Consider the following 11,484-nt stretch of genomic DNA (forward strand, 5'->3'; position numbering starts at 1 on the left):
ACATTCAGGAACTAGAGAAAAGTTGTATTTTTCATTGTCGCTATACTGAACCCTGACTGGCTCATCTCCTTCCCACAACCCTTCCATAAGGGGATGTCCAATTGCTTACAGCTGGACTTTGTGTCTCCACTCAGCACTCCCCCTCATTCACAACATGATTTTTTTTATTCTTTGATGCCTGTCACCTGATCCCTTTGACACCTCGTGATCACATAGGCTGGTGTGCTTCTTCCATGTGGGCTTTGTTGCTTCTGAGCTAGATGGCTGCTTGTTTACCTTCAAGCCTTTAAGACTCCAGACGCTAAATCTTTTGATAGCCAGGCACCATCAGCTTTCTTCACCATATTTGCTTATGCACGTACTTTGTCTTCAGTGATTGTGTCAGAAAGGGGAGCATCGTGGAATGCCAGTTTGATAGAACAAAGTATTCTTGCATTGAGGGAGTACTTGAGGCCCAATGTCTATCTGCTACCTTAATATTAAATCTATACATATATGCACATAGATCTATTTCCACATCCTCATATATAAATATATTTACATATGTACATGCCTGTATTTAGACCTCTATAAATGCCCTTTTCTTGTCCCACTATCATGTTCAGCCTTCATTAGAGTTTCATACTTCCTCTCAGTTACATTACCCTTGGGTCATGCCCTACCAGGCCTCCAAGACTGTCTTCACACCAATTTGGATCACTTGTTGTTCCCTTGACCCTGGGTTTGTTAACATCACTTCCTTTCCCCCCACCTCCCCCTCTTCCATGTCCCCCTGGAACTGTCAGTCCCATTATTTTCTCCTCTGGATTGTTCATCCAGCCTATCTTATTTAGACAGACCTGTGGAGATAACATGCACAAAAACAAGACAGCAAAACCAAGCAGCAAAATAAAACAACACCAACAAGCCAATGACAAAAAAACAAAACACAAGAAAAGCTTGTAGTTAGTTCAAAGACTGTTGGCCTGCAGGAGTGTTTTCCAGTTGAGTCTGTTGGGGTGCCAAGCCCTGGCCCCAAAATCTATTTTTGGTGTTCCCTGAGGACTTCATTGCTCTGTTCTTGCTGGTCTGCTCCACGCCCTTAGTGTTTAGCCTTGTTGTGGTGGGATCAATCGGGCAGAAAGCCTTACACTTTTATATATCTTCAAGTTGACATTAAATTATCTATCTCACCCCGAGTTCATGCCGCATCCTTATCACCAGGCCTCAAAATCAAGGATCAGTTCCACCATTGTGGAGTTAGTGTGAGCATCCTGCCTTTACTTGCCCACACTTAACACTAATCTCTGCCTCTTCCATTGATATGTATACTGAGGATACATAGGGGAAGTGTATCTTCACTATTTTGTACTAGAAATTGCTCCCATTGTCCACTTTGCCCCCTTACCTGGTTCTGTCGACTAGCATTGCCTTATTTCTATGTATGCAACTATATGCAACCACTGATATTACAGAAATTGTTTCCGCCAAATAAAACCTGACGGAATGTCAGAATTTTTTTTAAAACTTTTTATTGTAAATTAGGAAATGGTTCAGAGATCATAGTTCTACATTCAACAATTCATATGTTTGTTTCAACTCATCCATGCAATCCCCTCAATGTATCAACACTTATCATTACTTAACCACCTCCTCCTGTTTCCATATCTCCTTCTTCCCTATCCCTTTGAACTTTGTCCTTGGGGAATGGTGTTCTTTGATCCTAGGTAGTTATTCCAACACTGGTGAATTCAGTTTCAGACCTGAAGGGTGACTAAGGGCTATAGTCTTGGGAGGGGAGGTGGGGGACCCAGCAGTCTGACAATTAAGTCTGGTCTCTTATGCTCTACCATTTTTATATTTGTACTGAAAGGTTGGCAGTTTGAACCCATCCAGAGGCTCTGTGAAATAAATTTGATTATCTGCTTCCATTAACATTACAGTCAAGAAAATTCTATGGGGCAAATCTCAGACTTCCTGGACTGGTTAAATTAGATGGCTTCCTCAGATATTATGTTGAGCAGCTCCTTAAGCCTTAAACTGTATTAGAGCTTAAATTCTGAGCATCCTGTTTTCAGAAGGGTATAGTGTAGTCGCTCTAAACAGCCTCGACAAGAGTGAAGCCGTTTTGAGCTGACAGAAGCCATCATGAACTATACATGAACTCGCTGACATGAGCGAGGCAGGCTGTTCTGACAAGTGCAGCAGACTGTGCCGAAGGAAATGCACGTTCAAAAGGCTTGGAAGAACAACTGGAACGATTATTGCTCAACTAAGAGCAGGGATTGTTCAACTAAGAATGGCTAACCGCAATATCCTGCTTCTCTACTCTGCTTGCTTGCACACGTGCACATTGCGAACGTATAAAAACCTGTAGAAAATTAGACAAGCCACTGCTCAGTCTCCTCTCAAGAGGGCTGATGGTCCCTACCTGCACAGGAAATAGAACTTTTTCTTTTGAACTTATCGGCGGTCTGGGTTGTTTTCTTTCTGAGAACGGACAGTAGGCTCCAACATTTGGAGGTCCCACCCAGATCCTACTGCCACTGCCCAAGCCTGATTAGAAAGACCTCCTTTATAGAAGTGCTCGCCCCAGAACTAGGGGGTTCCCGAAGAGATGTGCCTTTGGCCCAGTTAACTTGATTTGAGCAACCGCCTTTGGTGAGTGACTTGTATGGTGTTCCTTTGGGGGTGAATTATCAGCTGGACGCAGCATGACAGTCGCCCAAGGTCCCAGGGAGAAGTCCCTGGGGAACTCTTGTAACTTAAAAGGGGCAGAGCCCCTCTTGGCTCCCCGTGACTATTCACGGGTCTTGGAATTCTTGTTTGCTTGCTGCTTTTGCCCTGCTCTTACTTTTGTGTCTGTGTTGTTCCTTTACATGTTCACATGTTCATTTTACTCTTAAAGGTTCGAGAGTTCCACAGTGGGACAAGCCTTCGACACCACTTGATGTCTTTTGGCTAACTTCTCTGATTTCTCTAGGCGCTCACGGAGAGCATATGGTTTTAACCCTAAAGACTGTGTAATTTGTGTAATGGTGATTGGGCCAAAGGAGTCCCTGACTGGTCCCCCCACCCCCACCCCACAAGGCTCAGTTTCCCGTCCCCTATTATGTTTATGGGGAACCGGAACATCTCGATCAAACCCCCTATATTGGTGTGTGGATTGACATTGCCATTGATAAGCAATCATATATGAGATTTTCTTCCTCCCCCAACAGAAAGGGTTCTTGCTCCCAAGCCTTCTGGAAAAGCAGAGAACCTGAGGGAAAAAAACCTGTCCAAGTTCCTAAAACCGTGAAGGCGGAGCCCACCCCTCCCCCTGCCCGCAGGCTTTATCCCATTTTGCAGGAGGACTCAGGGCCAGAGAGGAGCAGGCTTCCTACCCTTGAGTGCTGCCACCACCCAATCAGGTTCCCGGGGCTGAAGAGAGGGAAATTCTAACAACCCCTTTTTTAGTCCCCCCCACACTAGGCCTGGCACGTCTTACCAACCTCCACCCCCACCCCCCCACCATCCAAGGACCACTTGATGGCAGCCATTCTCCTCTTAAGACAAGCAGCCCTAACACCTGGGGAAGACCCGAGTCCCTTTCTTGGTATATGCCCCCTTTTCCTCCAGTGACTTGTATAATTGGAAGCAACAAAATTCCTCCTTTTCTGACAAACCACAAGGTCTGATTTCCTTGCTAGAAGGTGTTTTCCATACTCATCAGTCAGCAGCTTCTCCAGGTGCTGTTCACATCAGAGGAACAGGAGTGCATGCAGAGAGAGGCCCAGAAGGCAGTCATTGGACCTGATGGGCAGCCAGCGGGCACTACCCACTTGAGAGAAACTCTTTTTCCCACTGTGTGACCAATGTGGGACAAAGAAACTAGCTAAAATTTTAGTGACTACCATGGGAGACCCCAGAGGTTCAGGAAAGGGAAATCATGGCCCACTCACGGAGAGGCCAACCCATGGGCACTTCCAACCCCTGGGGAAGGATTAATGTGCCTACTGCAAAAAAGGACACTGGAAAAATCGGTGCCCTGAAAATGCCAGGAAAGGAGGGCGACCCACCACTAGAAAGGATGGGCCTCATCCTCGCCTAGAAAAACCCAAGCGAGAGACAATAATGATTGAAGAAGCTGAATGAAGGAGTCAAGGCTCTGCTTCACTTGGCCCCCAGGAGCCCAGGCTAACTCTCCAAGTAGGGAGCCAGCCAGTAAAGTTCTTGGTGGACACAGGGCCACTTTCTCGGTTTTGAAAAAAAACTACAGGCACATTTTCAAAAGAAAAGACTTTAATTACAGGGGCCACAGGGAAGACCCAAGCATATCCACGGACAATGGCTAGAATAACAGACTTAGCACAAGGGACAGTTACACACCTTCCTGGTAATGCCTGAGTGCCCCTATCCCCTAATTGGTCAGGACTTATTACAGAAACTGGGGGCCACAATTACTTTCTCGCCTGCTGAGACCACCTTAACCCTTGAACCCGAAAACACCCAGGTTTTGCTCACCATTCCATTGTTTGAGGAATATGTGTTTTATCAAGGAGTAGAAGAGACCTCATCAAAGGAACTTCTTGATAAATGGCTAAAAGATATTCCTTTTGTTTGGGCAGAGAACAACCCACCAGGCCTTTCCAAGCATCAGGCACCTGTGGTACAACTTCTGAGCTCAGCTACACCGGTAAAAGTCAAGCAAACCTTACTCCCTGGAAAGCAAAGGTGGGTGTTGCTGTTCACATACACAGACTCAAGGACAGGCATTTTGGTGCCCTGCAAGTCTGCATGGAAAACTCCCCTGCTGCCCGTGCAGAAGCCAGGGACTGAGGACTTCCGACCAGTCAGGATCTCAGAGAGGTAAATGCAAGGGTAGAGACTGTTCACCCCACGTACCAAACCCTTATGCCCTCCTGAGTACTATTCCGCCAAACTGAATTTGCAATACTGTTTTGAACTTAAAGGATGCTGCTTTTTTCTCCATACCCTTGTACCCTGTAAGTCAACCTAGTAAAGACTTACAGGAATAAAAGGAGGAATACCCCAAAACAACCTTGCTCCAGTATGCAGATGACCTCCTCCGGGCCTCTGAAACCCTGGAGGAATGCAAAAAAGGCTACTGAAGACCTGTTAATAGTCCTTGGCCAATTGGCGTACAGGGAATCTGCAAAAAAGGCTCAACTGTCAGGGTGCAACGATGAAAAATACAACTTTCCTCTAGTTCTTAAATGTTCCAAATCCTACCTTGCAAGTCTGGCTAGACCAGAGGATGTACATTGGTACAGATAGCAACTGGAAACACAGGGAATCCAGGGCGGATGATCCCCTCAGGACCAGTGGTGTGAGTGGTGATACTGGGATGGTAGAGGGAGGGTGGGTTGGAAAGGGGGAACTGATTTCAAAGATCTACATGTGAATTCCTCCCTGGGGGACGGACAACAGAAAAGTGGGGGAAGGGAGACGTCGGAAAGGGCAAGATATGACAAAATAATAATTTATAAATTATCAAGGGTTCATGAGGGGGGTGGCGGGGAGGGAGGGAGGGGAAAAATGAGGACGTGATGCCTGGGGCTTAAGTGGAGAGCAAATGTTTTGAGATTGATGAGGGCAATGAATGTACAAGTATGCTTTACACAATTGATGTATTTATGGATTGTGATAAGAGTTGTATGAGCCCCAATAAAATGACTTTTAAAAAATTTTTTTAAAGGCTCCACTGTGTGTCATTAAAGCTGTATACCTAGGCTACCAACTGGAGGAGGGAAAAGAACCTCGTCCCCCAGCCGCATTGAGGCGATCCTCAAAATCCCAGTCCCTGAGACAAAGAGGCAGGTGTGGGAGTTCCTAGGAGCTGTGGGGGACTGTCCATTGTGGATTTTGGCATCTGTGGAAATAGCCAAACCCTTACATGCAAGTACTGGGGGAAGGAAAAAAACTAAATGGACTGAGGTAGAACAGCAAGCCTTTGAATCCTTTAAAAAGGCGCTCATATCGGCACCTGCTCTAGCCTTTCCGGACATAAGAAAGCCCTTCCAATTGTCTGTATGAGGCCAGAGGCACAGCAAAAGGAGTGCTAACTCAGAACCTGGGACCATGGAAGAGACCTGTGGCCGATCTTTCAAAGAAACGGCTCTGTAGCTGCAGGATGGCCGAGCTGCATGCGAGCTGAGGCTGCCACCGCCATCCTAGTTGTAGAAGCTAGGAAGCTTACACTGGGGCAGCATATTGCTGTGGTAGGGGACCTGTGGTTGAGCCCCTCCTAACCAGTCCCCCGACCGGTGGATCTCGAACGCCAGGATTAGACCACCAATCCCCCTGAGCTAGTGGCCGTCCTCATGCCGTTCCCAGTGTTACCGCCACAACCTACATACTCGGAAAATGATCTAAAGGTAAGCCAAGAGCTGGGTTGCCAAAGAGACTCGGAGCATCCAGGTGGCTGCTCCATCCAGAAGGAAGAAGAGTCATGCCAGAAGCTCTGGGAGAGATCTGATTCAAGGACCACATGAAGGTATGCACTCGGGATCCTCTAAATGGTCTCAGTTGCTCCTCAGGTACTTTTACACACCCAGGCTTGGACACTGGGTGGCAGATGTCACCCACCGTGACTTGCACTGTGCTCGCTCGGGGAAACATCCCTAGAAAAGAAAAGGAGCAACCCCAACCACGAGCTCGAGGCGATAGTCCTGGAGAATTCTGGGAGGTGGACTTTATGGAAATCAGACCTGGAAGGTATGGCTACTGGTATTTGCTGGTGTTCGTGGACACCTATTTACACCGTGTGTAAATTATTAGTAACTAAAATTGTCCCTAGATTTGGCCTTCCTACCACGTTGGGGTCCGACAATAGCCCAGCATTCATTGCTCAAATTACTAAAGTCTTAGCAAGGCTTCTAAATATTAACTAAAAGCTCCACTGTGCTTATAGACCCCAAAGTTCAGGGCAAGTAAAAGGAATAAACAAAACCCTAAAGGAATTTTGAGTTAAATTGCATTAAGAAACTGGCGAAAACTGGGCTGATCTTTTTACCTTTTGCCCTGATGTACTTCCTATGTGAAAAGCATGGCCCCATTTGGATTTATGTTTGGTGGACCTCCCCAATCCTCCCAAGATTGAAGGAGGTAGAAATAATGGAAGTCACTAATCGTTCCCTCCTTACATCCCTGCAGGCTGTGCAGCAGGTGAGAGAGACAAGTCATCTCGACACCTTCATTTTGGGACCAACCAAGAAAAAGGTGAAGAGGCAGCCCACAACTTGCAACCTGGGTAAAGAAGCACCAACCCGACACCTTAAAACCAAGGTGGACTGGCCCATACCAGGTGATATAACACCAACTGCTGTTAAAGCAGCGGGGAAGGGGCCGTGGATTCATCAGTCACAAGAAACGTGTGGACTGTTACTCAGCCTCCAGTGGGAAAAATGTAATAAGCTGTTAACACTGCTTTGATTTGCTTGAACCAGAGTTGCATGTAAAGATCATTGGCGAGCAGGGAGGAGCCCTGGTGGGAGAGAGGTTATGCCTTGGGCTGCTAACCTCAAGGTTGGTGGTTTGAAACCGCCAGCTGCTCCATGGGACAAAGACGGGGTTTCTACTCCCATTAAAAGTGATAGCCTCAAAAAATAAAAATAATGATTTTTTTAAAAAAAAGATCATTGGCTAGCATAAATACAGTAACTCCTATACCCCAAGGGGATGTCCGAATCTAAATTTTAAGAAACAGCTTAGAAATTATTCCTATATATGCCCAGCTGATGGACCCCCTGACTGCCAAGGGTAGGGATATTACCACTGTACAGCTAGGGGTTGTAAAACTATATCATCTAAAGGGTGGAAACTTTTTAAAGAAGACCCTAATCTTACTTTTAAAAGAATGGAACTAAAGTCTGAGGGGTTTAATCCCACCACTTGTAGTTTCCAAATGTAACCCAATAAGAATTGGATTCAAGTGTTATTAATAGCAAAAGTGGTTCACTGGGAAAACATGGAGAATTCGACTTTATGTAAACGGCAGAGATCCAGAGACAGCCTTTACTATCCAGCAAAGTAAAATATGGCAACCTCCTGTCCCTATAGGACTAAACCTACTGATAAATCCTGAAGAGCCACAGCTGCGTGTCACTAAGATTCCTTTGCTGCACCCTCCAGACTCTTCAGTAACGTTCCCGTTCACTGCCAACCCAACTCAAAGGGTCCTTTCCATTCAGATGCCACTTCACGGTTCTGTGTTTAATACTCGGGATGCTGTATTCCAGTTTATGAACTCAAATCCTAACCTCACAGCTGATTGTTGGCTTTGTCTGAACCCTGCTCCCCCTTACTATGTAGACATAGGTACAAATAGCACTCTTGGTACAGACTGTAATCAAATTAAAAATGTTAGTAGGAAGAATTACACTAAGCAGCAGTCAGTCTGTAGGTAGGATCAGAATGGGTTCAATTCTAAGCTCACTTTAGATTTGCAAAGGCAAGGACTGTATTTTTATTCATCTAATTAACCCTTTAATATGTCAAGGTGTCGAGATTTTTGCCTTCAAGCTGTCCTATTGAACCAAATGTTGATCCTTATTTGTTACCTGCTCCTATGGGTATGTGGTTTGCTTGTTCTGCAGGACTAACACCCAGTCTCTTTTCCCCGGTATTAACAGTGGACTCGGGTATTTGTGTGCTCATGCCTGTTGTTCAAGTGTACCTGTATTCTGGTGAAGCAGGTAGGGGTCACACTGAAATTTCTGGACGAGTTAAGAGAGCCCCAATGTTGGCAGGGCTTGGAATTGTGGGATCAGCGCAGTAGGGTCAGCTGCTTTAATACCAGGAAACTTACTATCACACTTTTAGTCAGCAAATTGATTTGGATTTGCAAGGAAGGATAAAAAAAATCCGTTTCCCATGTAAAAATATCCTTAGACTCCCTTGCATTGAAGTTGTGTTGCAAACCCGCGGAGGGCTTGACTCGCTCTTTGTGAAACAAGGAAGGAGTGCTGTGCAGGGCGTTGGGAGGAACCTGTTGTTTTTATGCAAACCATTCAGGAATCATTAGAGATAGTTTATCCCTGGTCAGGAAAAGATGAGAGGAAAGAGACAAGAAATGAAGGACCCAATTGGTTTGAAAAGCTATTTAACTGGTCACCTGGCTAACTGCCCTAGCCAGACCTCTAGTCCTCCTCCTGCTAAGCCTCACATTTACACCAATAATAATAAACTAAAAAAAATGTAATAAGCTAGTGGCATTCGTTACAAAGAAAGTACAAGCCGTAAAACTCTTTAGTGCTAAGCCCACCGTATACCCGGCTGGCAACAGCAGATTCAATGATTTGAACTTTTAGGGGGGAATGTAGTCGCTCTAAACAGCCTCAACAAGAGTGAAGCCGTTTTGAGCTGACAGAAGCCATCATGAACTATACATGAACTCGCTGACATGAGCGAGGCAGGCTGTGCTGACAAGTGCAGTGGACTGTGCCGAAGGAAATGAACGTTCAAAAGGCTTGGAAGAACACCTGGAGCGATTATTGTTCAACTAAGAGCAGGGATTGTTCAACTAAGAATGGCTAACCGCAATATCCTGCTTCTCTACTCTGCTTGCTTGCACACGTGCACATTGCAAAAGTATAAAAACCTGTGGAAAATTAGACAAGCCGCTGCTCAGTCTCCTCTCAAGAGGGCTGATGGTCCCTACCTGCGCAGGAAATAGAACTTTTTCTTTTGAACTTGTCAGTGGTCTGGGTTGTTTTCTTTCTGGGAAGGGACACCAGGCTACAACAATAGTGAGAGCCCAAAATCCATTTGCAGATTAAGCCTCCAGTGAATTCCTTCTAGCCAGTGACCAAGCATATAAATAGTCTGGCCCTCAGGCAAAGTGCATTAGCAAGTGGAATTCCCTCTACTCCCCTTCCAGCCAGCCCCGGAAGTCACCCTCAGGGGCTTGCCTGAGTGTACCCTTGATGAAGAGCACCTCCTGGAGGGGACAGCGGCATAGCCAAGAGTCAAGCCCTAGAGAAGTGGTTCTCAACCTTCCTAATGCTGCGACCCTTTAATATATTACATGTGGCGAACCCCAACCATAAAACTATTTTTGTTGCTAATTCATAACTTTAATTTTGCTAGTTATGAATCATAATGTAAATATATGCAAGATGTATTTTCATTGTTACAAAGTGAACATAGTGATTAATCACAAATTATGTAATTATGTATTGTGAAATAATTATTTCTAATTACAAATAAATGAAATTTTGTCTTGAAGTATGGTATAGCATTGGTAAGTCTTCACGTTGGGCACTCATGTGGGTGTATCTTCATGTGGGCAGAAGAGGCTGGAGACAGAGACTGACGGTCTTAAGTGACCCCTGTGAGGTCATTCAACTCCCAAGGGGTCTAGTCCCACAGGTTGAGAACTGCCCCAGACCCTGTACCAATATTGTAGATTCTCCCATCTAGCATGATGTAAGTGTCCTAATCATGGTCCCATTTATGCTTCTGCAGTCCCATCTGATCTATTTGCCACCTATTAAGACTTTGTGAGTTTTCCTTTGTGTTCCATTCCTTACTTAAGCAGCTAAGAACCTTCAAAACCCATTGTGACCTGATAATTCCTTCCCTCATCCAGATAATGTGTCTTTTTCCTCTTTTAAGACTTAATAAATGTTCTCCTTAAATTATATTTCAGATTCGGGGCCTCTGTTGTACCCTAAAACAAAACTAAAATTATTCCTTGAGGTCACTCTTAGCTAAATAGCAGAATGGCTCATAAAATAAAAAATACTACATGAGTTATGAGCTTTTAAAAATAACATCTACATGAAATGGTCAAAAATTAAAGATGTGAATATGATAAAGGGTGAAAGACCCTGCTGTTAATCAAAGTACTAGAAATATAACAAATTAAGATTTAGTTGGTTAAAAATACAAATATAACAACTTACTCCTTTGTAGTAAAAATTCCTTTTAAGCTTAATCAGTAGGCAAGTCCTGACTCAGGAAGTAAGCTAGCAAAGCCATTAAAATAAGGGGGATGGGGGTGGGGGGAAATGCTCTATGATGGATGTGATAGTGATTGTGCAATCCCCTTTGATATGACTGAGGATTGACTCAATTATATAATATGTAAATTATGTACCAATAAAACTGTTGAAACATACACCAAGCATCCCCATTTAGAGGCCCAAAGGGGGTAGTGTGTTAAGTCCAGGCAAAGCAGCGTCCCATAATTTAGATAAAGAGAAGTGCATAAAGCTTCTGGGGAGAGTGGCTAGAGCGTTCCTTAGGTGCAAGGATTGCAAGACTTTCTTTTATACTTTGGACATGTTGTCAGGAGAGATCAGTCCCTAGAGAAGGCCTTCATGTTAGGTAAAGTGGAGGAGGGGCAGCGAAAAAAAAAATAGGGAGGCCCTTGACCAAACATACTGACACAGTGACTGCCAGACACAGACACTGAGCAGGCAGTGTTTTGTTCTGTTGTGCATATGATCACTATGCGTTGGAACCTGCTCAATGACACATCATCATCACAACTTTAAT

The sequence above is a fragment of the Tenrec ecaudatus genome, chromosome 13, assembly GCF_050624435.1.
Source record: "Tenrec ecaudatus isolate mTenEca1 chromosome 13, mTenEca1.hap1, whole genome shotgun sequence".
Taxonomy (NCBI): domain Eukaryota; kingdom Metazoa; phylum Chordata; class Mammalia; order Afrosoricida; family Tenrecidae; genus Tenrec; species Tenrec ecaudatus.